A 24,876-nucleotide genomic window follows, 5' to 3' on the forward strand; every position below is an offset into this window, starting at 1 on the left:
TAACTTAGCTTGTAGTTACAAAGTATAGTATGTGTCGTGCCTATACGTGCAACTAAGTTTAGTCAAATCTAAAACCGACTCGAATTTTGACGGTTGTTACAGTTTCCCCCGGTTGAAAGAATTTCGTCCCAAAATTCAATTTGTGATGTATTCTATTAGAACTCAGCCGAATACAATTTTATAATTGGAGAGATGGTGACTTGAAGAGCGCTTTGATTATTTTGGGTTAATTCCTCAGGGGAAGAGCCCAACTCTTTAGCTATAATCAAATTAATGTTTCCCTAATTCGAGTTCTACAGTCTAGATTGCGAGAATTTAGGATCATGGAAATCATGATCCAACCATGGCGACCTAGTTCAAAAGATTATCTTGTTTGATATTATTTAACTTAAAAGAGCGCTATAATTTTTGCTGAAGCACCAACTGCATCCAGCGTTAAGTCCGCATTGATCCTTTAGTCGCGTTCTAAATCAACACTACGTGTAAATTTTCCGCCTAATAACGAAGAGATTAGGAACAATTTGTTCGCATCCGGGTTGGCTACTAAATCTGGAAAAAGATATATTCCGAAATACGAAGGGGTAGCACGAATGAAAGAGAAGCGATCGACGGTAAGTTCCTAAATATACGTACTAAGGGTAGCCAACGAAGTTTTGGTACATCTCAAATGTAAAGGCTATTTAAGTGTCGTCTACAAAATAAATTACGAAAGACCAAGGATTTCCGAAGCTATATTTACTACTATTGTTACTCTTGCTATAATAAAACAATATTCGAAGAAAATATATATATATATATAGAGAGAGTCATTGTTGCAAATGGAGGCGATGAAAGTTTATGATAAACTAAATCACCTTGTCTAGATAGCAATTTGAGTGTTTAGAAACGATAAGTAATATCACTATTATCAAAATGTTTAATAATTCCAAGATAATGAAGATACATGAGTGACGATCAAACGAAGTAGTAAAATAATAAAAAGATAAATTAAAGTTAAAGGTTTAAGTCGTCAATGAGGGAATTTATATAGAAATATTGATATTACGCTTTTTGAAAAATTGTCCAGTTGTTTAAGTCAGGACAAATTTGAGTTTACGAGTCAGAATATTTATGAAAACAAGGTTGTGAGTTTAGGAACTCACTGAAAATTACAAAGTAGAATGCTATTTAAAAAATGTGTAAAAATGTCGATCATCGAAAACAGTGCATTCTTAATTTAGTGATTCTACAAAAATAATCATTTGAAGGATAAATAATCGTAACATTTAAAACTTTTTATGTTTTTAAAGAAAAGATGAAACATATGAAATGTACTCTTCACATATATTTTCTGGATTTTGAAAAATGATAAGAACAAGGGTAGTCACCTTGTGTATTAAGTGTAAGGGAAACACAATGAAAATTGCACGTTTAATCAAAATTTTATATTTAGAGAAAAATGAACAAATGTAAATAAGAATTACTTGTTTAACAGTAGATTTCAAAATAAAAATAAAAGTATATGATAAATGACTTATTTGAATATATCAAAGTTGACTATATCAAAATTATGCCTCACGACTATACACATATTAATCGCTCAAAACGAAAGGGTGGACTTCTAGTCTGTATGTGTACGAACATGATACCACGAGAAGCAAAATAGACAGAAACAAAGTTAGACAATGTATTATGTTACTATCATGGGCGTGCGAGATCTAAAATCAGAAGGAGAGCGAGAAATCAAGTTCGGGGGAAAGAAAAAGGAAGATAGCGGCGGCAATGATTGCTATTGTTAAATTATAAGAACAATACCTATAGGTAGATTTAAAATCAGGTTGAGATATATTTCAAACTTAAATATTTGATGTATGTTGATGATTAAATAGACATGTGGGAGTTTTAAAGTGTTTCCTAAATATTTGTGAGTTATCTATTAAGTTAGTCTCCGTTTGTGAATAAGAAGAAACACTAAAACTTGTAATTGTAAAATCTGACAGCTTTGACCTTTTAGACTGAAGTTCAACCGTAGTTAAAACGGATAAGGTAAAGAATCAATATATTTAGAAGAGTAATTATACATTGTTGAGAGGGAATCACTGGAAATTTAACATTGAACATTATGTTTTGCAATGCAGTAAAAATCTAGAAACTTTATAGATTATATAAATAATTTGTAATAAAATATACAAATATGGTAAGTTTTAAAATGTAGGCATTAGTGATGTCTTGTAAACAAATTCTGAAGTGAAAGGTTGTAAAAATACCATGTTGGGTTTCAAGAAAACACATTTAAGTAAAGTACAATGCCTAAATGAGAAAGTGGCCAAAAGAGCCAAAACAAAACTGGTTTGAAAGATCCGATGAAACTTATTCATATAATATGAACTTCAATGTCATATGTTTAAGTTTTATAGCATATAGTTTAAACACTTTTATAAAAGAAAATGTTTCTATGTTTTTCGAAAACATGTCAAAATGGTAAGCAAGGTTGAAAATGGTTTATATGCCCTTAAAAGCACATTTATCCATTGAAATGTATTTGAAATGAAATTGAAATAGCAAGGTTAAAACCAATATTGGTTAAATTGAGTTTTGAAGAAAAGTGTTAAGTTAAAGCAAGTTGTCAAAAGATTTTTAGCGAGAATATGACTTACATTGTTAGGAAAGGTCTAATAAGTTGTATGAAGTGGTTATAAAATATTTTATCGATGATAAATAAAACCGATGAAGCGAAATAACTTTCGATGGAAGATTAAGAAGTAAGGAATCAGTATGTTAGTGTAGCTGATCGTACCTAAATACTAAGGCGAGTACAAGGCGAGTATAAGGCGAGTGCCGATGTCTTTTCCCCAAGATAAAGGACAAGAAAATTCTTTTTTTTTTGAAAAACGTTTTATGGTGTCAATGCAGTTTATGACCTTTTATAGAGGTCAAAGGGATATCCTATGTTAAGTTTTAACCTCGAGGTGGAAACAACCTAGAGCTAAATCGTAGCGTAGTAATAAGGTCTCACGTATGGGTTAAACCTCCGTGTCTCCGTCGTGAGTCGAATCCGGAATGCCCGCCAATGGTATCCCAAGTGATTACTTAGTGGCGACTCATCTACCTCCTTATGCGATGCTCCAATTATCATTCGTGTCGGTATCGAAACGCTTTTTCCTAGTTGTAACTCTAGTACGAAGACAATGAAGAGGTATTGAGGAATAATTGGTATAGGTTTCGACTTAAGATTATTACTAGTGTATATCTAGCTACTAACCTTACATCTAAAGTCAATAGCTACCGAGGAATACACATTCTCAGTACTAAGTGCATTTCTCCTAGAGTGGCTAGTGATATAACCTAAGTGGTTAACCTAGCACTTGATAAGGGATAAGAGTATTTCTAAATAAATGCATTGTTATAAAAGTGCACTTAGTTTCTAAGTGTATGTAGATCAATGCCTATAATATGCAATGCCCGTACGCACACCGAAAAAAAATTGTTTTTCAAAAGTTTAAGTTGAAAATTGTTTTGAACATAATTCTACTATAACCATTTCCAGCCTCGCATTAATTTTCCTTAATTAAGCATAGTTGGCCAGGTTATACTTAATTAAAGTCCAATAATGCGTACTCGAATCAGTTATACTAGTAGTATGTTCAGTATTTTAAAAACATTTTGAAATTTTTTGGCTATAGTTGTGATTCTCCAAAGGAAAACCGGTATTCTCTATAACCTTCGGCTCTGATACCATTTCTGTGACACCCCGCTAAAGCAGAAACACGGGGCATGGCAGTACAAAGGGTTTCATAGCAAAAGTTAAAAGACAACACCAACCGTAGTATTAAAAATCATTACAAATTTACAATAGGTTTGAACAACTTTTAAAAGAATTACAATGTAAATTGAAATACAACACATGCGAATGCTCCTAAAAGTGATGTGTCCCTAAGTGCCACTTACTTGATGATTCCTGAAAAAGCATGTAAAACGAGCGTCAACTATAAAAATAGTTGGTGAGTACTCACAGATTAAAATAATAATATTGGTTTCATGAATCAAAATCAAGTTTTGATAAAAGTTTCCATAAATGAAAATATATTGTTAAAATGAGTAATCAAGTTCATTGCTACAAGGAGCAAAGAATTTCATTGCTAAAACATGTATATAAGTTTCCAATAATAAAATTTCGATGTTGTAATGAGAAACAAAGTTCGTTGCTATAATGAGAAACAAAGTTCATTGTTATAATTAATAAACAAGTTTATTGCCATAATTAATAACAATTTTTGTATGTGTATGAGCAAACAATGAGTTCACAACCAAGCCTATGACTGATGCCCTATCAAGATCTATGCTTATCGTTCCATAGATTATATGGTATCATGCACTCCAGCAATCAGGCGAGTGAGGAGTTGTCAATTCCTAATAGCGCTATCCATAATGACCATTGGCTCAAAGAGTTAATGGTTGGATTAAAGTATAAAGGAAGGGACTTAAGACGATAAGGCCTCATGTTTCAAGTTTCATAAACATACATAGAAAAATATAGCAATCAATTTTGATACAAATTAATTTAAATACAACGAACAATAAATAGATTTTCGGACATGCTTTTCCACCCCAAAACATAAAAATCGAAAATAGGGGAGTCGTGAATACTCACAATGCCTTAAGATGATGCAAATGGTGCCTTGAACTACGTTCCACTTGTACCACTAACGATTCCTACAATAATGGTATTTGCTAGTGAGTCTCTAATCGAAATCTAACACTAGTATACTTACTACTACTATAGAATTATGCCAATATTGTGTCAAAATTTAATATTGATAAGTTACAAACATTTTTCTGAAATGGTGAAATTTTATAACTCATGTGATTAAGATAATTTTGGATATTATTTTCCATAATTTTGTAATATTAATCGAGGGTATTTCAATACATTTAAAGGTGTTTTAAACTCCTAAAAATCCGAAAATATTATCAAACAGTTTCCAAAATTCATCAAATTTTACATTTTTGTTACAAATACAGTAGATGTTTACCAGAAGTTTTCTGTTGAATTTTTGATGTGATTAACTATTTTTCCAAAATTTTAAGCCTTAATATCAATATAAATTCGTGAAAAATAGTATCCGGATAATAAAAATTCTAAAAAATTTTATATTACTGACACTAAACATACTTAAGCTGGGAAAAATGTAAAAATGGATTTCTAAACAGTTTATCCCGATTTTATGATTTTTATGCATTTATTCTAACAAAAATGGAAATAAATAGAAGACAGTTTCCAAAATTGCCCAGACTTTGTTTAATACTGTTATAATACACATAGAAGCTGTGAAAAATATAAAACATATTTTTCAATTAGTTTTGCTATTTTTCATTGTTTTATACTCTTGAATAATCATTAAATGGTGAATAATTACCTAACAGTTAAAGTAAATTACCAAAATTTTTGTAAACTTCATTTACAGTGTAAATAATCTGGGAAAAATCCCAAAGATGGTTTTTATCTACTGGAATCCGATTTTGTGGATTTAAGTGTATTTAATCTTAGAAAATAGAAGAAAAATAGCATACTGAATATAAAAACCATCCAAATTTTTATTTAGAGTTCTAATATATTATAAGTCTTCTGGTAAATTTTCATGAATTTTGGATGAGTAGAACTATTTTTCCTGTTTTTAGTTCATTATAAATACAAAAATCGTGGAAAAATAGGAATGCATTATGAAAAATGCTGAAAATATTTTTCTGAGTTTTACACATAGGTTAGGAGGTACAGAAATTAATAGATACCCTTTTCACATTCTGTAAAGTGTGTTCTATGTTTTATTGGAGCTAAACAAAAAGAAACTTCAAAACCACAATAAACAGTAACAAAAATCGATGAAACTTAATGAGAGGTCATTATTTACCATAATGGCCATCCACCAATTTATCTAGGATTTATACACCTCACAAACTATTTTATATGATTTATTGCCCTATTTTATTGCAATAATTATAATAATTCGAGAAAAATGAATTATTTTCTGAAAGTTTGTAGAACATCTCATTTTGTTCGTGGAATACAGGGAAAATCAGATTTGATCAGAAAAGTTGTTTTAGATATTTATTTGGGAATAAATCCTTTATAAACCTATTTGAAAGCTTTTTAACAACAAACTTTGATCATCAAGCATCTAAGCTTGAAGATCATCACATGCATGTTGGTTTGAAGACCATTCATGAGTTTGAAATGTTCAAAAATCTTTTTTGATAGAAAACATAGGGTGCATGTGGTGATTTTCACCCAAAACTTGTAGAAAAGTGCATTATGTTGATTTTGACTTAGGTTTTGGTCCTTGGATTTCACCATTTACAACATGCATGTTGTTTTTGGATGAAATCCTACCACCATCATCATCAAAACCGTGAGTTTGTGTGTGTATGCTTATGTGTTCATGGTCTTTCATTAGAATGGAGTAGAAGAAGAAGAAAGTGTAAGAAAATCCATGAAAACTTGAAGGAAAATGAAAGGAAATCGTGTTCTACCTTAATGGACACCACTAGATGATTAAGATTTTGAGTATCTTGAGCGTTCTTGGGCATGTTTGCTGTAAAATTTCGTGGTTCATAGAGGGAGAAAGAGAGAAAATGTGTGTGAGAGTGTGAGAGAGAAATTAGAGAGAATGAGGGAAGATGGAGTGTGAGAGAGAAGAAGAATGATTTTGTGTTGGGAAGAGGAGAGATATGGAGAGAGAGAGATCCGAATTTTCAATAAGGAGAGAGACTCCCCACCTCTTCCATTTATTTTATATAATTATTTTCATATAATTTTTAAGGTTAAAGTTCATAAATGTGAGTTTTTAGGGCATTTAGGGTTTTTGAGAGTTTGTAAATCTTTGGATATCAAAATAAATTGAATCTTTGAGACTTTAAATTATTTTTGAGTTTCATAACCCTTATTCAAATTAGCAATAATGTTTCTAATTTATTTTTACCGGTTTATTGGCATTCTATGTAGTGATTCCGAGATTCAAGCGAAATTGAGGAATCAAGTATACTTGTCCTAGTATTCAACTTTGACTTAAGTTTCTATGAGACTTTGACCTAATTTCTACTACTAAGTCAAGTGCACAATGTGTGTATATGATTCATGAAAAGGTGTTCGAGTCAAAGAGTGACCCGAATATGGATAGTCTCTACAGTTAAGTAGTTGTAGAATTCACATAACAATGTGAAATCTAAGTACACTGTCCATCGTTTCTAATTGTTTCCAAGTCTCTAGTAGGTTATAACTTAGCTTCTAGTTACTAAGTATAGTATGTGTCGTGCCTATACGTGCAACTAAGTTTAGTCAAATCTAAAACCGACTCGAATTTTGACGGTTGTCACAGTCTCCCCCGGTTGAAAGAATTTCGTCCCAAAATTCAATTCGTGATGCATTCTATTAGAACTCAGTCGAATACAATTTTATAATTGGAGAGATGGTGACTTGAAGATCTCTTTGATTATTTTGGGGTAATTCCTCAGGGGAAGAGCCCAACTCTTTAGCTATAATCAAATTAATGTTTCCCTAATTCGAGTTCTACAGTCTAGATTGCGAGAATTTAGGATCATGGAAATCATGATCCAACCATGGCGACCTAGTTCAAAAGATTATCTAGTTTGATATTATTTAACTTAAACGAGCGCTATAATTTTTGCTAAAGCACCAACTGCATCCAGCGTTAAGTCCGCATTGTTCCTTAAGTCGCGTTCTAAATCAACACTACGTGTAAATTTTCCGCCTAATAACGAAGAGATTAGGAACAATTTGTTCGCTTCCGGGTTGGCTACTAAATCTGGAAAAAGATATATTCCGAAATACGAAGGGGTAGCACGAATGAAAGAGAAGCGATCGACGGTAAGTTCCTAAATATACGTACTAAGGGTAGACAACGAAGTTTTGGTACATCTCAAATGTAAGGTTATTTAAGTGTCGTCTCCAAAATAAATTACGAAAGACCAAGGATTTCCGAAGCTATATTTACTACTATTGTTACTCTTGCTATAATAAAACAATATTCGAAGAAAATATATATATAGAGAGTCATTGTTGCAAATGGAGGCGATGAAAGTTTATGATAAATTAAATCACCTTGTCGAGATAGTAATTTGAGTGTTTAGAAAGGATAAGTAATCTCACTATTATCACAATGTTTAATAATTCCAAGATAATGAAGATACATGAGTGACAATCAAACGAAGTAGTAAAATAATAAAAAGATAAATTAAAGTTAAAGGTTTAAGTCGTCAATGAGGGAATTTATATAGAAATATTGATATTACGCTTTTTGAAAAATTGTCCAGTTGTTTAAGTCAGGATAAATTTGAGTTTACGAGTCAGAATATTTATGAAAACAAGGTTGTGAGTTTAGGAACTCACTGAAAATTACAAAGTAGAATGCTATTTAAGAAATGTGTAAAAATGTCGATCATCGAAAACAATGCATTCTTAATTTAGTGATTCTACAAAAATAATCATTTGAAGGATAAATAATCGTAACATTTTTTTATGTTTTTAAAGAAAAGATGAAACATATGAAATGTACTCTTCACATATATTTTCTGGATTTTGAAAAATGATAAGAACAAGGGTAGTCACCTTGTGTATTAAGTGTAGGGGAAACACAATGAAAATTGCACGTTTAATCAAAATTTTATATTTAGAGAAAAATGAACAAATATAAATAAGAATTACTTGTTTAACAGTAGATTTCAAAATAAAAATAAAAGTATATGATAAATGACTTATTTGAATATATCAAAGTTGACTATATCAAAATTATGCCTCACGACTATACACATATTAATCGCTCAAAACGAAAGGGTAGACTTCTAGTCTGTATGTGTACGAACATGATACCACGAGAAGCAAAATAGACAGAAACAAAGTTAGACAATGTATTATGTTACTATCATGGGCGTGCGAGATCTAAAATCAGAAGGAGAGCGAGAAATCAAGTTCGGGGGAAAGAAAAAGGAAGATAGCGGCGACAATGATTGCTATTGTTAAAATTATAAGAACAATACCTATAGGTAGATTTAAAACCAGGTTGAGATATATTTCAAACTTAAATATTTGATGTATGTTGATGATTAAATAGACATGTGGGAGTTTTAAAGTGTTTCCTAAATATTTATGAGTTATCTATTAAGTTAGACTCTGTTTGTCAATAAGAAGAAACACTAAAACTTGTAATTGTAAAATCTGACAGCTTTGACCTTTTAGACTGAAGTTCAACCGTAGTTAAAACGGATAAGGTAAAGAATCAATATATTTAAAAGTGTAATTATACATTGTTGAGAGGGAATCACTGGAAATTTAACATTGTACACTATGTTTTGCAATGCAGTAAAAATCTAGAAACTTTATAGATTATATAAATAATTTGTAATAAAATACACAAATATGGTAAGTTTTAAAATGTAGGCATTAGTGATGTCTTGTAAACAAATTCTGAAGTGAAAGGTTGTAAAAATACCATGTTGGGTTTCAAGAAAACACATTTAAGTAAAGTACAATGCCTAAATGAGAAAGTGGCCAAAAGAGCCAAAACAAAACTGGTTTGAAAGATCCGATGAAACTTATTCATATAATATGAACTTCAATGTCATATGTTTAAGTTTTATAGCATAGAGTTTAAACACTTTTATAAAAGAAAATGTTTCTATGTTTTTCGAAAACATGTCAAAATGGTAAGCAAGGTTGAAAATGGTTTATATGCCATTAAAAGCACATCTATCCATTGAAATGTATTTGAAATGAAATTGAAATAGCAAGGTTAAAACCAATATTGGTTAAATTGAGTTTTGAAGAAAAGTTTTAAGTTAAAGCAAGTTGTCAAAAGATTTTTAGCGAGAATATGGCTTACATTGATAAGAAAGGTCTAATAAGTTGTATGAAGTGGTTATAAAATATTTTATCGATGATAAATAAAACCGATGAAGCGAAATAACTTTTGATGGAAGATTAAGGAGTAAGGAATAAGTATGTTAGTGTAGCTGATCGTACCTAAATACTAAGGCGAGTACAAGGCGAGTATAAGGCGAGTGCCGATGTCTTTTCCCCAAGATAAAGGACAAGAAAATTCTTTTTTTTTTAAAAAAACGTTTTATGGTGTCAATGCAGTTTACGACCTTTTATAGAGGTCAAAGAGATATCCTATGTTAAGTTTTAACCTCAAGGTGGAAACAACCAAGAGCTAAATCGTAGCGTAGTAATAAGGTCTCACGTATGGGTTAAACCTTCGTGTCTCCATCGTGAGTCGAATCTGAAATGCCCGCGAATGGTATCCCAAGTGATTACTTAGTGGCGACTCATCTACCTCCTTACGCGATGCTCCAATTATCATTCGTGTCGGTATTGAAATGCTTTTTCCTACTTGTAACTCTAGTACGAAGACGATGAAGAGGTATTGAGGAATAATTGGTATAGGTTTCGACTTAAGATTATTACTAGTGTATATCTAGCTACTAACCTTACATCTAAAGTCAATAGCTACCGAGGAATACACATTCTCAGTACTAAGTGCATTTCTCCTAGAGTGGCTAGTGATATAACCTAAGTGGTTAACCTAGCACTTGATAAGGGATTAGAGTATTTCTAAATAAAGGCATTGTTATAAAAGTGCACTTAGTTTCTAAGTGTATCTAGATGAATGCCTATAATATGCAATGCCCGTATGCACACCGAAAAAAATTTGTTTTTCAAAAGTTTAAGTTGAAAATTGTTTTGAACATAATTCTACTATAACCATTTCCAGCCTCGCATTAATTTTCCTTAATTAAGCATAGTTGGCCAGGCTATATTTAATTAAAGTCCAATAATGCGTAGTCGAATTAGTTATACCAGTAGTATGTTCAGTATTTTAAAAACATTTTGAAATTTTTTGGCTATAGTTGTGGTTCTCCAAAGGAAAACTGGTATTCTCTATAACCTTCGGCTCTGATACCATTTCTGTCACACCCCGCTAATGCGGAAACACGGGGGGTGGCAGTACAAAGGGTTTCATAGCAAAAGTCAAAAGACAACACCAACCATAGTATTAAAAATCATTACAAATTTACAATAGGTTTGAACAACTTTTAAAAGAATTACAATGTAAATTGAAATACAACACATACAAATGCTCCTAAAAGTGATGTGTCCCTAAGTGCCACTTACTTGACTATTTTATATGATTTATTGCCCTCTTTGATTGCAATAATTATAATAATTCGAGAAAAATGAATTATTTTCTGAAAGTTTGTAGAACATCTCATTTTGTTCGTGGAATACAGGGAAAATCAGATTTGATCAGAAAAGTTGTTTTAGATATTTATTTGGGAATAAATCCTTTATAAACCTATTTGAAAGCTTTTTAACAACAAACTTTGATCATCAAGAATCTAAGCTTGAAGATCATCACATGCATGTTGGTTTGAAGACCATTCATGAGTTTGAAATGTTCAAAAATCGTTTTTGATAGAAAACATAGGGTGCATGTGGTGATTTTCACCCAAAACTTGTAGAAAAGTGCATTATGTTGATTTTGACTTAGGTTTTGGTCCTTGGATTTCACCATTTACCACGTGCATGTTGTTTTTGGGTGAAATCCTACCACCATCAGCATCAAAACCGTGAGTTTGTGTGTGTATGTTTATGTGTTCATGATCTTTCATTAGAATGGAGTAGAAGAAGAAGAAAGTATAAGAAAATCCATGAAAACTTGAAGGAAAATGAAAGGAAATCGTGTTCTACCTTAATGGACACCACTAGATGATGAAGATCTCAAACGGAGCTCGATCTATACTGGCATGATAACTGTTATTGTACGAAAACTCTGCCAGTGGAAGATACGTATCCCAACTCCCTCCAAAATCCAACACGCATGCCCGCAGCATATCCTCTAGTGTCTGGATCGTTCTCTCACTCTGACTGTCGGTCTGGGGGTGGTACGTTGTGCTAAAATGTAGCTGAGTGCCCAAATCCTCGTGGAATTTCTTCCAGAACCTGGATGTGAACCGAACATCACGATCAGAGACTACCGACACAGGAACCCCATGTCTAGCCACTACCTCACGCATGTAAATATCCGCCAACTTCTCTGCGGATATACTTTCTGATATCGGAATGAAATGGGCACTCTTCGTCAGTCTATCCACAATCACCCATATGGCATCCACACCCCTCGCCTTCCTTGGCAACTTCGTAATGAAGTCCATCGTGATCTCCTCCCACTTCCACATGGGAATGGGTAGCGGCTGGACTTACCATGAGGTCGCTGATGCTCTGCCTTGACCTTCCTGCCGGTCAAGCACCGCTCTACAAACCAAGCAATTTCCTGCTACATGCATGGCCACCAATAACTCAGCCTCAAGTCCCTATACATTTTTGTAGCTCCCAGATGTATAGAGAACTTGGACTTATGCGCTTCCTCCAATATCTTTTGTCTCACTCCCCCAGTCTTCGGTACCCACACCCGACCACACTGCGTCAAAAGGCCTCGACTATCCTTAACAAACAAAGGATACTGCCATCGGATCCTTTCTACCTTCCAATTTTCTTTCTTTACTCCCTCAACCTGAGCCTCTTTGATCATCTCCAACAATGGAGAGATCACCGTCATCCTCAAACACACATTCCCAATCGGGGAACCTGCCGTCTTACGGCTCAAAGCGTCGGCCACTACGTTGGCCTTCCCAGGGTGGTATAGAATCTCGCAATCATAGTCTTTTAGCACGTCCAACCACCTTCTCTGTCGCATGTTGAGGTTCTGTTGGTCCATCAAATACTTCAGACTCTTGTGGTCGGTGTAAATGGTACACCACACTCCATACAAGTAATGCCTCCAAATCTTGAGGGCAAACACCACTGCCCCTAGGCCCAGATCGTGAGTAGGGTAATTTGCCTCATGTGGCTTCAGCTGTCGCGAGGCATATGCTATCACGTGCCCTCTTTGCATCAGTACCGCACCTAACCCTAAAATCGATGCATCACAGTACACCACCAGATCATCTAATCCCTCTCGGAGAACAAGGATCGGAGCCTCGCACAATCTCCACCTCAAGGTCTCGAAGGCCAACTGCTGATCCGTACCCCACCGAAACGTCACATTATTCTTGGTTAGTCGTGTCAATGGCACAACAATCTTAGAGAAGTCCTGGATAAACCTCCGATAATAACCCGCTAAACCCAAGAAGCTACGAATCTCTGATGCATTCTTCGGTACTTCCCACCGCATCACAGCCTCAACCTTGGTTGGATCAACCGATATACCCTCCTGGTTGATGATATGCCCCAAGAATTGTACCTCTCACAGCCAGAAATCACACTTGGAGAACTTGGGATACAACTTTTCCTCCATTAGGGTCTCCAGCACCTCCCTTAAGTGTTGTTCGTGCTGCTCCCTGGTCTTAGAATAGACCCGAATATCATCAATGAAAACGATCACCGACCGATCCAGCATCGGTCTACACACCCTATTTATAAGGTCCATGAACGTTGCTGGGGCATTAGTGAGCCCAAACGGAATCACTACAAACTCATAATGCCCATACCGAGTCCTGAAAGTCGTCTTCGGTATATCCTCATCCCGAATCCTCATCTGATGGTATCCCGACCGAAGGTCAATCTTGGAAAACCAAGACGCACCCTGCAGCTGATCGAACAAATCATCGGTCCTTGGAAACGGATAACGGTTCTTCACCGTTAGCTTGTTTAGTTCTCTATAATCGATACACATCCTGTGGGATCCATCCTTCTTTTTCACGAAAAGAATCAGTGCTCCCCACGGGGAACTGCTCGGACGAATAAACCCATGGTCTAACAGCTCCTGAAGCTGTGTAGATAACGCTTGCATCTCAGGCGGTGCCAACCGATATGGCGCCTTTGCTATTGGAGCGGCACCTGGCACCAAATTGATGCGCAACTCCACCTACCTCTCTGGAAGCACCCCTGGTAACTCTTCGGGGAAAACATCCCTAAAGTCCTGAACAACTGGGACGCTGCCTACATCCTTCGTGATCTCTACCCTTGTATCCGAGATATATGCCAGAAATCCCGTACAACCCTGATGCAGGAACCTCCTAGCCCTTGCAGCCGAACAGAGGGTTGGCCCCTGCGATACCTTATCACCATGTATCACCAGTTCTCCCCCACTTGGGGTTCAAACCCTCACCAACTGATGCTCGCAGTCAATCATGGCTCCGTTGGCCCCCAACCAATCCATTCCGATAATCACCTTCAACCCTCACAACGGTATCAGGACTAGATCGACTCGAAATCTCTCACCAAGCACACTCAGGACACAGTCCCGATACACCCTCGCAGCACTAATGGTGTGGTCATCCGCAATCTCCACCTCGAGCGGGGAGTTCAAAGTTCTCGGCGCTTCTCGGAACTTCTTGCTAAGCGCAAGAGATACGAACGATCGGGTTGCACCCAAATCAAACAAGGCATGAGCAGACATACCATTGACCAAAAAGGTCCCTATACAAGCATATAATACGCATAAGCAAAACAGATCCATAGATCAGGGAATAATAATTACGTACCAGCCACGACATCAGGCGCTGCGCGCGCCTCTGCGGTAGTCAGCTGAAATGCACGGCTCTTCACTGTTGGAACTTTCGCCTTAGCAGGGCGACCATCGGTAATCCTCATTGTGGCGGGCGCAGGCGCCGCCACCGCTCCTCCTCCTCCCTGCAACTTCGCACAGTTGACCCGCTTATAGCCGGTCTGGTTGCAGTGAAAACAGATTAAGCCCTTCGCGGGGTAGTCCCTGCTCATATGGCCCTGTTGGCCACATGGATAACATCCCGAGCGTGCGATACGGCAAGCTCCATTTTGTACCCGGCTACACTTGGCACATCGGCCCCGACCCTGATGGCCCTTGCTGGAAGTGTCTAACGTCTTAGGCTTCTTAGCCTGTCCTACTGCTGCCTGAGCCTGCTCAGGCTTCCGCTTCGTGCGGAATTCCAGCTCCATTTCCCGTTCCTGGGCCTTCTCCACCATTTCATTCAGGGTCTTGCACCCTGTAAAGCTCACAAACTCCCAAATATCGTCCCTCAGCATGGAATGATATCGGGTCCACCTCATTTCCTCATCGGTAGCGTATTGCGGAATCAACAAAGCTCGTTCCCGAAACTTGGCGGTGATCTCTGGCACAGTCTCGGTGGTCTGCTGCAAATCATGAAACTCTCGCACTAATCGTTGCACCTCAATGGGTGGTGCAAACTCCAGATCAAATCGCCGAAAAAACTCGGCCCATGTCATCTCAGCCACCTTGGCTGGTCCCACCTGTCTAGTAACCTCGCCCCACCAATCCCGAGCTCTGTCTCCCAGCATGCAAGAAGCAAACCCAACCTTTGCCACATCCGGGAAAGAACTCGTGCGTTGGGCGTTTTCGATATCCGCCACCCAGCATCGGCTGACAACGGGGTCCTTGATCCCAAAAAACTCCGACGCCCCACACGCCTTAAACTCCCGGAACGAGGGAGTTTGGACCCCCAAATGGCCCGCAGCAATCTCAGTCCTGAATGATCTGAGTCTCTCCTCCATGATCTCCATTATGCGCTCCTTGATCGTCCCAAAAATGACTGGGGTAGCGTCAAGGATGCCCCTGGTAACCTCGGCTGCAATAAGTTCGCGCAGCCTCTTATCTATGCCGTCTGTAGTGTCACCCGATCCATTCTCGGATCCAGATCCCGATCCTGATCCTCCCGTCCCGAAACGTGTCACTACCATGCTGAACTGGAGTGTCATAAATCATAACGATCAGGATTTTCATAAAACGGATCTCTCCACACCGGTCCTCCTTGAAGTCGTCATATCTAACATTGGCTTGCGTATAGGTCCTGTGCTTCCAGTAGTACGGGCCTAATACTACCTTCCACACCTACCTATACATTTCCCCAAGGCTCGACCTGATAACTCCAATTCGTCCCAAATAAATCGTATATTACCAACCACCGCATAACCCAAATCCTAGACTGCTCTAAGATTTTCCCTACCCACACCAACAGACCCATCATAACAGGTTGCCTTTATGCATGCAAATTATACATAGAAAAGGATCAAATAGACTTTCGAATAAAAGATTCTATCCTAGGACCACAACCAAACAAGGAACAGGAAATAAGGCTAAATCGATCATTCTAAGGCTATAAGCTCCTAACCGTATATAATTTTAAAAGCATACACATAGCATATTCCATACGATCATCCAAGTTCAAATATCAGAATATCATGACTAGCATATTAGGGATCTACTTACTTGGCTCGGCTGATCACGCGCGTTGCACTCTCATCTTTTCCTTCTTCCAAAAGCTTTTATGTCACTTTTTTTAGAACAAATTTACCCTTTCCTTAGTTTGAGTCCTGACACACCCGAGAGTATGCCCGAATCCCTCAAAACAAGGCTCTGATACCAACTTGTAACGACCCAAATTTTACAAAGAAATTTTTCATTTTTAATTAATCGACCATATTTCATAAAACATGGAGATCCCAATAATTGTTTTCAAAACCACCAACATTACATCATTATTATTTTCAAAACATCAGAGTGTCCCCCAAACTATATCGGAAAACAGAGATAGAGTGCACGCCGCATCATCATGCCTTGCCTTTACCCTTGGACTCCGATGTACCTGAAACAAATCCACAAACGGTAAGCTGAAAGCTTAGTGAGTCCCCCAGAGCATACCCCACACAAACCACATATCACATTAGCTATAAAGCTACCTCTACCACATATCACATGTCAATTAGCCATGAAGCTATCTCTACCGTTAGCCACAAAGGCTATCTCTACCATCAGCCATAAAGGCTGTCTCTACCATTAGCCATGAGGCTATCTCTATCGTTAGCCATAAAGGCTATCTCTACCACATATCATGCACAAATACATATCACACCTCTACATAACAAGTAAACGAACTATCGCAAAATGGACCGACCTTGGTGCCTTAGACCCATTGGTATGGTGAGAAAATTCACCTCACAAAGCTGAATCGGCAACTGAATTCAGGTATGTCCTGTGCTGCTCTTCCTAAACTGTTTATAATCAATGATTAAATAATTCAGCATAATCCCATAAATACCCCTAGGGTCAACCCTGGTCAAAGTCAAAGTCTATAGTCAAGGTCAACAATCCATATTGACCTTGACTCGTCGAGTACAATCATTCACTCGTCGGGTTCCCTGCTTAACTCATCGACTCGCCGAGTCACCCGAGGGACTCGTCGAGTTCCTTGATGTTTACGGCCGTAACCCACCAACCGTACACCCCTGACCGTGAACCCATGGCCGTGAACCCTTTCGACTCGCCGAGTCACCAGAGGGACTCGACGAGTTCTCACGTAATCGGTTCATTCAAGTGGGATTTAAGGTTTCAAACTTCAGATCCATACTCTCCTAGTGAAGATATCTCGTAAAGTTGCAAACTTTACGTGCATGCATAGCCTCACATGGTCATAACACCAAAATTAACCTTCAAACAAGGTTCTTATGCATGGAGAGGGAATGAGCTCAATAAAAGATGCAACTTTATGATATTTGGGGCCTAAGAAGGTCCAGATCTGGAACCATATCCTTGTGATAGGTCCAGATCTAAGCTTGCTTCCATTTCATTAAAGTTGGTCACAACTATCAAATAGAATTTATGCTTAAGGTAACAGATCCATACCTCAAATCAATGCCCAAGGCGAACTAGATGCTAGATCTAGTGTTTTCTCCTTGATACTTCTTCTTCAAGCTTGGAATCCTCCCCAAAATCTCAAGGATAAGCTCCCAATTGATCTTAATTCACTCACAAGAGGGTGTGCGGCCGTAAACGTTCTTCTATGGTGCTAAGGGAGGCTACTGGGGCGGATAATGACGTTTATATATGGAGCAAACCCAAAATTTAGGGTTTTATTTAAACAGCTCGGACTCGCCGAGTCGACCTTCGACTCACAGAGTCGGTCCCGTTTCGCGTTTCCTGATGTCACGACCCTACTCGAAGAGTTGACCTCCCAACTCGCCGAGTCCATGCATAAATTATTTCCAATTCAAACCAGGTGTTACAAGCACTGTCGTAGTTGTTCCCGCTGCCGTTGAAGACAAAGGTCACCGTTTGGACGATGTAGCAGTGGGCGATCAAAAGAAGCAAAGTTGTGGATGTCGTTGCTGCTGTTTTCGATTAAAGGTCATGCACCCTTCTCTCTCCATCCCTTTCTGTCGATACGTCGTAGCCGCCGCCACCTTGAGTCGCTGTTATGTATTATTGACGCTGCTCCGACTGCCCCACGTCACCTTGAGGGTGGCTGAGTTAGGTCCGTGGTTTCGTGTTGTAACTTATGTTCGTGTGTGTGTGTGTGTTGTTGTTGTTGTTTCAGGTCGTGAAGTAGTTGTGGATGTGATTAGTTGGTCGGAAAACGAATAGGACCATCATGGCAGCCAACCATGGTGGCTGCCGCCTTGGCTACCCTTTACTACCACCACCAGCCACCGTTTGAGGTGGTTATGTGTGTTATGGTGTGTATATAATGGTTTGTGTTTGTTTGTGTGTTATGGTGTGTATGTATGTGTGTTTTAATGGTGTGAGGTTGTGTGAACGTTTCTTGGCCGGAAATCAGAGAAAACCCACCACCACCACCGTAAGGTGGTGGCTACCACCTTCTGCCGCCGTCTGCCACCATCTTGGAGGTTGTATTGGACATTTTCTATTCTTTTATGTGTGCTTGGAATTGTTGGATTTATCACTCGAAACCGACACCGCTGTTGTGTGTGGGTGGCTGCCACCATGGACCGTCATCGACCACCACTGCCCAAGGTGGCATTGGGTGGTGCCGGACTTATTACATATTAATTTTTCCTAATCATCTAACTTTAGTCCGAGTGGCACGTGTTTGGGGTTAGAAACCCTAATGTCAAGAAAACCCTAGTTTTTGAATTGGTCGGGACCTACGTTAAAACTGTTGATTAAACTTTAAGTAATACTTAATAATACCCTACAAATTAACTTAATGCAATATTGGACTTAATGAATTAAGTACTTTAGGGGTTTAGTGTGGAACAGTAACCCTAGTTATCATTTTATGTGGAAACCCGAGAATCGGGGAGCTTTATTTTTGGACAATGATTGGGCGCATATTTGGGCTATTGATTGGATTATTATTACACCTGAATAACTAATTCAAACCATAATCAGTCCTACCATTAGATGATTAAGTCCTTAATGGGTTAAGTGTTCTTACTTAACCCTAATCGTCATTTTCTATGAAACGATAATCGTCATTTCATGTGAGGGGGTCACTGTTGCAAGTGACTATAACCTGTGATCAGGTATTGACTCAAGTATTTGTAGGTAATTGGCAGTAAGTTGAAGTTGGTAGAGTTCTTCATTGCTACAGTGGTTACCTACGTGCATATCGAGGTGAGTTTCGCCTCACTGTACCGTGGGTCGAAGGCACCAATGTTGGCCTACTAGTTTTGGTTATCTTTTACTAGAGGGATACCTTAGGGACTGTATATAGTCATGTAGGATAGACTGAGGACTTTTGATCCAAGTTCTCTTACATGTTCCTTGTTTGGTTGAGGTTCTAGAGTAGGATCACCTGTCTGGGTGACTATCTCACCTCTAGTATATACGGTCGTGCATTCCTTGGATGGTTGATATTTAGTATGACGTTATGCTGTAGTGATCTGTTAGATCTGTGTTCTGGTATTGAATATACTGCTATGTTGTAGTGATCTGTTAGATCTGTGTTATGGTATCGAGTATGCTGCTATATTGTACTCACCTGTTAGATCTGTCTCCTGGTATTGAGTATGTTGCTTTGTGGTAATAATCTGTAGAACTGTATGTTATCTATGCTTGCTAGTTATCATGTATGGAGTGCCCTTAGGGATTGTCTGTGATCATGTAGGATAGCCTGAGAACTCTTGGTCAAGGTTCTCTTGCTTGTTCGTTGTTTGGTTGTGGCTTTAGAGTAGCATCACCTGTTTGGGTGGCTATCTCACATCTGGTTATTTATGGTTGCGCATTCTATGGAGGTTAGCTGGTAGCCGGACTATATGTTGTGAGAGGACTAGTAGGCGGTAGTGAGCTGTATGATTGCTGTTTGCATGTATTATGTGCCTACTTGACCCTGATTGTTTATATGGCGACATGTTGTGTTGGGTTTGGGTTGAGACGGTCCTGCTTTGTACGGTAGGCCAAGATACTCGGTGTGGGTCGGCTGTAAGTCGTAGGCACGGAGGCTATAGAGGAGCGGTTGGGTTGAGGCGGTACGCGGTCAAACTCTACTTTACCGCCCCGGATAGACTGAAGGCCTGCGACGCGATCAAGTCAGGCCGAAGGCCCGAAGAGCAGCAGTTATACATGCATATATGTTTAGTGTATGGGGTATTTTGGGGGTAACTCACTAACCTTTATGCTTACCCAGTTGTTTATTGTTTCAGGTATCATCAGTGATTGCGGGAAGCCAAAGGCGGGACTGTATACACATATAAACAACTTTGAAAATTCCGCATTTCCTATAATACTCTGAGATTAATAAATGTAATTTTGGATAAATGGTTTTCTTAAATAATGGATTAATAAATTGGGAATTTTACCTTAATAAAAATGAAAAAATAAAATTATCGTGAAAATGGGATGTTACAAGTTAGTATCAGAGCCATGGTTTGAGTGAATTGGAGGAACACTTGTGTGAATCCAGTCTCAAACTAGGATGCGCGAGTTTTTGCAAAATGTTTTTTTTTGAAAAAAAATTATAATAAAAGAGTTAGGTTAAGGACATGGGCTCGGTCTCTTGTCATGTTTTTGTTTGATTGTTGGCTTGGGATCGGGAATGTGAACCTTGACTTAACTTTGATTTTTCAGGAAGATGCGGTGTGTACAGTCAGCAAGAGCCCAAACAGGAGAGTGGTTCCCAAAATACTCATACTTCTTATGTTTGTTGAGCTTCGATTTTTGTTGATGTATAAATTGTTAGAAAAGTATGCTAGTGGATAGGGTTCTTTTAGAAACTGTTGGATAGTGATTCTTGATTTCTGTGATGCCTTCTGATTTAGGGAGTTGCTTACCTGATATATGTTTTTGATTGTGTGATTGATGCGTGTATGTTGATTAGTTGTATATGGTCGGATTGGATAGCGTTTTAGAATGATCGACTTGTCCTTTCTTCCTGTTCCTTATTTCGTTGTGGACTTAGGGCAGGGTCGATTATACGACATTCTATCTGATCTCAGGTTGTGTACAAAAAGCATGCACAAAAGAAACCGGTGGTGCATGAGCGAGGGAAATCCTGGGGAGAGTGCCTAGGAAGTTAGTTGTAGCTCGCAGGAGGAGTGGGTGTTATCACACCTAGGAGTGGCTTAGTGCAGTAACATAGAACCTTGGTGTGAATTCTGAATCAACTACAGATAGGTGTGGATGGTAGTATGGGTCGTACTACTAAAAGCACAGGATCTGTATGAGACTCAGGAGGAATTTTAAGGCTGCTAAGGAACTAATATGAGTAGGACCTCGTGTGGAGCACTGTATTGTGATGTCTGATATTTCCTTGATATATCTTTCCAGTATGGAGGCTATTGGAGATTCAGGATGAGGAGTCGGATCTAGTGGCCAGGATGGGCTAGGATTGACAGAGGACCGAGTTATGGAGATCATTCAAGAGGAGGTTGTTTCTTTTTTCAGGGAGGTGACTCCGGAGTTGCTCGGGTTGGTCAAGATCGCCATGATTGAATTTTTTGATGATCATTATGCTAAACTTTCTGAGGTTGTTGTTACTGCATCCACCGCGGCTGTTGCTGCCATTAGGGGTCGAGGAGAGAGAGCTTTCCAGTACCGGGCCTTCAGTAATACGAAGCCCCCAGATTTTGATGGGGTCTCGAACTCAATTGTGGTGATGACATGGCTGTCTGACGTGGAGGGTTGTTTCTTCACGAGTTCTCGTCCGGATAACCAGAAGGTCAAGTGCACCCTGAACCTTCTCAGGTTGGTGGCAAGGGATTGGTGGAGACTCGTGACTAGTTCTTATACTCCTGAGCAGAGGGTCACGATGACTTGGGAGCGGTTCTCGGAAATGTTCCATGCAAGGTATGTTCCCCTAGTAGAGAGTGAGAGTCTGTCCCAGGAGTACCTGGATCTGAGACAGACGACCGAGTCGGTGACGGAGATCACCAAGATCTTCACTGAGAGGGCTTTGTTCAGTCCTGAGTTTGCTGCTTCAGAGCAGGCTCAGATGACTCGGTACTTGAGTATGCTCAATACGGACATCCGACAGTTCGTATCCACCCAGCGCTATGGTTCCCTCGCTGAGCTTCAGGATGCCGCGAGGAGGCAGGAGATTGAGATAGAAATCCAGGAAAGGGAGCAATGTAAGACTCTGGATTAGTCCCAGCCTGCGGCAAAGCGGTTCAAGTCCGTCGGCCAGAGTTCAGGATCAATTGGAGGGAGGCGCAGACCTTTTGTATGTCACAGGTGTGGCGAGGAGAGTCATTTTGGAATGGACTACATGGGGAATGTGCGAGTTTGTTTTCATTGTAGTCAGGGAGGCCACATTTGAGCTCACTTTCCTTTTCTCAGTGAGGTTTTGGATCCTACACCCTTAGCTTGGCACTTACCCGATGGTCGTTAGGGGACCGTCGGGTTCCCAAGGATCGAGATTTGAGTTGGCAGTTCTTCTTTTTAGCAATTGTGGTAGTATTGGTATTCTTCTGTAATTTACGTCTATGTTTGAAGTTCAGTTGTAATCTTGTATGATCAGTCAAATTAAATTATCTTATTCAGCTCTGTTTATGTTGATCTCTTGTTATGTATGGAATAATTATCTTTGACCTTGATTGTATGCAAGATGGAATGTATGAATGTTGTATGGGTTCAGATTCTCATGTGTATATGGATATCGGTAGTTGTAATCGAGTGGTAGAGTTCGAGTTAGTCTGAGTATCAAAGGGCTATGAAGTTCTAAGTTTCTAGAAAACTTCAAGTGGGGGAGAATAGAACCTCGCAAAAGTAAGACTCTTAGCCAAGATTCGGTTCTCTTTCAGATTTCTCCAAGTTCCAGATTTCTACGCAACTGCTAGATCTTCTGGTTTCACGGGAAGATCATCGTCAGCTGTTGGATTTTACCTTCGATTCATATTAGTCTTACTTATGATAGCATCGGTAGGGCGTGCTTGTGCTTAGACCTTAGGGTGTTAGGAGCTCAGATTGAGGGATTACTTGCATGTTATCGTCTGTTAGGGGTGATTCCGAGTGTTGATAGTGGATACTTAGTTGGGCTATCGAAGCCCAATAGGAGCGTGGTCTAGTTAATATGTGATCAGTTATATTTCATTGCGGTAGTGCCCTTTTGTACGCGGTTGCATGTTAGCATTTAGCTGAGAAGCCCTAGAACCGAGTAATTTTGCGGATTCTCGCACATCTTGGCTGTGGTGGGGGAGTGCATCATGAAGAAGAAGCGAGAGCCGATTTCGAGGATGAAATCAAATTTAAGTGGGGGAGAATTGTAACATTATGTTTTAAATGAAATAAATAAATAAAATATAATAAGTAAATAAATAAAATAAGTAAATAAATATATAATAATCCCTAAAACCCCGAGATGTATTTTTATATTTTATTTTAGCCCTAAATTGTATTAAATTAGCGGGATGTACACCTTGGGGTGTTAAAAGTTATATTTTCTGGTATTGAGCGTCAAAATTGTAATATATAGACTTGAAATGTAAAGAATATTGTATAGCATAGGCTGTAGTGTAAATATTGGACCTTATCTGAACTAATTTGTGGAGGCAGGGACCAAACTAGTAAAAAATGTATCTAAGTTTTATTTGAACACGAGACTTGAACCCGGTCCCTTTCCCCTTCCGTTTTTAAGGATTGTGTAACCCTAAACTTAACCCTATCATGATCCAGCCGCTACCCTTATCACACCTTGCCTCCAGCCGTCGCCACCTCCACCGTCGATGTCGGAAACCACCAAGCCAAGCACCGTTGTTGTTGTTCCCGCTACCATTAAAGACAAAGGCCGCCATTTGGACGATGTGGCAGTAGGCGATCGGAAGAAGCAAAGTCGTGGCTGTCGTTGCTGTTGTTTCTGATTAAAGGTCGTGCACCCTTCTCTCTCTGCTCCTTTCTGTCGATACATCGTAGTCGTCGAAGCCCTGAGCGGCTGTTATGTGTTGTTGCCGCTGCTCCGACTTCCGCACGTCACCTTGAGGGTGGCTGAGTTGGGTCTGTGGTTCCATGTTGTAACTCGTGTTCGTGTGTGTGTTGTTCTTGCAAGCCGCGAAGTAGTTGTGGATGTGGTTGGTTGGCCGGAAAATGAATAGAACCACCATGGCAGCCAACCATGGTGGCTGCCGCCTTGGCTACCCTTTTCTGCCACCACCAGCCACCGTGTGAGGTGGCTGTGTGTGTGTGTGTGTTATCATGTGTGTGTCATGGTGTGTGTATGTGTTTTAATGGTCTGAGGTTGTGTGGACATTTCATGGCCGAAAATCAGAGAAAAACCACCACCACCACCGTAAGGTGGTGGCTGCCACCTTCTGCCGCCGTCTGCCACCATCTTGGAGGTTGTCTTGTACATTTTGTAGTCTTTTATGTGTGCTTGGAATTGTTGGATTTATCACTCGAAACCGCCACCGCCGCCGTGTGTGGGTGGTTGCCATCACGGACCGCCGACGACCACCACTGCTCAAGGTGGCATTGGGTGGTGCCTGACTTATTACATATTAATTTTTCCTAGTCATCTAACTTTACTCCAAGTGGCACGTGTTTGGGGTTAGAAACCCTAATTAGGGTTTAGAAAACCCTAATGTCAAGAAAACCCTAGTTTTTGATTTGGTCGGGACCCGCATTAAAATTGTTAATTAAACATTAAATAATACTTAATAAT

The sequence above is a fragment of the Lactuca virosa genome, chromosome 5, assembly GCF_052849685.1.
Source record: "Lactuca virosa cultivar CGN04683 chromosome 5, Lactuca_virosa_CGN04683_v6, whole genome shotgun sequence".
Classification (NCBI taxonomy): Eukaryota; Viridiplantae; Streptophyta; class Magnoliopsida; order Asterales; family Asteraceae; genus Lactuca; species Lactuca virosa.